The sequence below is a fragment of the Emiliania huxleyi genome (genome assembly GCF_000372725.1).
Source record: "Emiliania huxleyi CCMP1516 chromosome Unknown EMIHUscaffold_144, whole genome shotgun sequence".
NCBI classification, from domain to species: Eukaryota; Haptophyta; order Isochrysidales; family Noelaerhabdaceae; genus Emiliania; species Emiliania huxleyi.
Window position 1 is genome coordinate 107,548 of NW_005201154.1, and position 1,153 is coordinate 108,700.

The following is a 1,153-nucleotide window of genomic DNA, read 5'->3' on the forward strand; positions in this document are numbered from 1 at the left end:
CCCTTCGGCGGTAATGGTGAGTTTGTGCCCCTGGCCACCCGAGACAGAAACGACGTTCTGCCCACCAAATTTTTCGATTTTTTTGGGCAGCAGCTGGTCCGACAGGTCCTCTCCGTGACCGAGGAAGCCGCGTCTACCCTCGCCCCAGGAAAACACGGGGCCGCTGGCGGTGAAGGCGAGGCTATGGCCGGCTCCAGCCGACACAGCGACGACGCGCTGGCCAGCCAAGGCCTCGACCTTCTTGGGCAGCAGCTGGTTCTGCTCGTCGCCGTGGCCCAGCCGGCCGTTCCCTCCCCAACCCCAGCTCCAGACGCTGCCGTCGGCGGTAAGGCCGAGGCTGTGGTCGCCTCCAGCCGACACAGCGACGACGCGCCGCCCTGCAAAGGCCTCGACCTTCTTCGGCAGCAGCTGCGTCTCCTCGTCGCCGTGGCCCAGCCGGCCAGAGTATCCCCAGCCCCAGCTCAAGACGGCGCCGTCGGCGGTGATGGTGAGGTTGTGGCCCTGGCCAGCCGAGACAGCAACGACGTGCTGGCCAGCAAAGTTCTCGATCTTCTTGGGCAGCGACTGGCGCTGCTGGTCGCCGTGGCCCAGCGGGCCATCGTCGCCATAGCCCCAGCTCCAAACGGCGCCGTCGGCGGCGAGGGCGAGGCTGTGAGCCCTGCCCGCCGACACGGCGACGACGCGCTCGCCAGTGAAGATGTCGATCTTCCTGGGCAGCGACTCGCTCTGCTCATCGCCGTGGCCCAGCATGCAACACACCCCATCGCCCCAGCTCCAAACGGCGCTCTGTCGGCGCTGATGGCGAGGCTGTGGCCACCTCCAGCCGACACGCTCACGGCACGCTCGTCACCCAGCGTTGACGGGAGGCGGGTCGGTTTTTTAAACCGCTTCACCCCCTCCCCGTGGCCGAGAAGCCCTGAAAAATTCCCCCCCCCCCCCCCCCCCCCCTCCTCCTCGCCCTCCGCTGCCGTGTGCCGCACGACGAGAGCTGCCCCTCGCCGTCGATGAAGACGCTGTGCCGTTCGCCTGCTGCCGCCCTCGCCGGCCGGTTGGACTCGTGCAGCAACGCCGAATAGCACAGCCACCGCACGGCGCAGCCCTCGCCCTCTGGCTGCGGCGGCAGCTCGAAGCCGCGCTCTGCGCCCACAAGCGG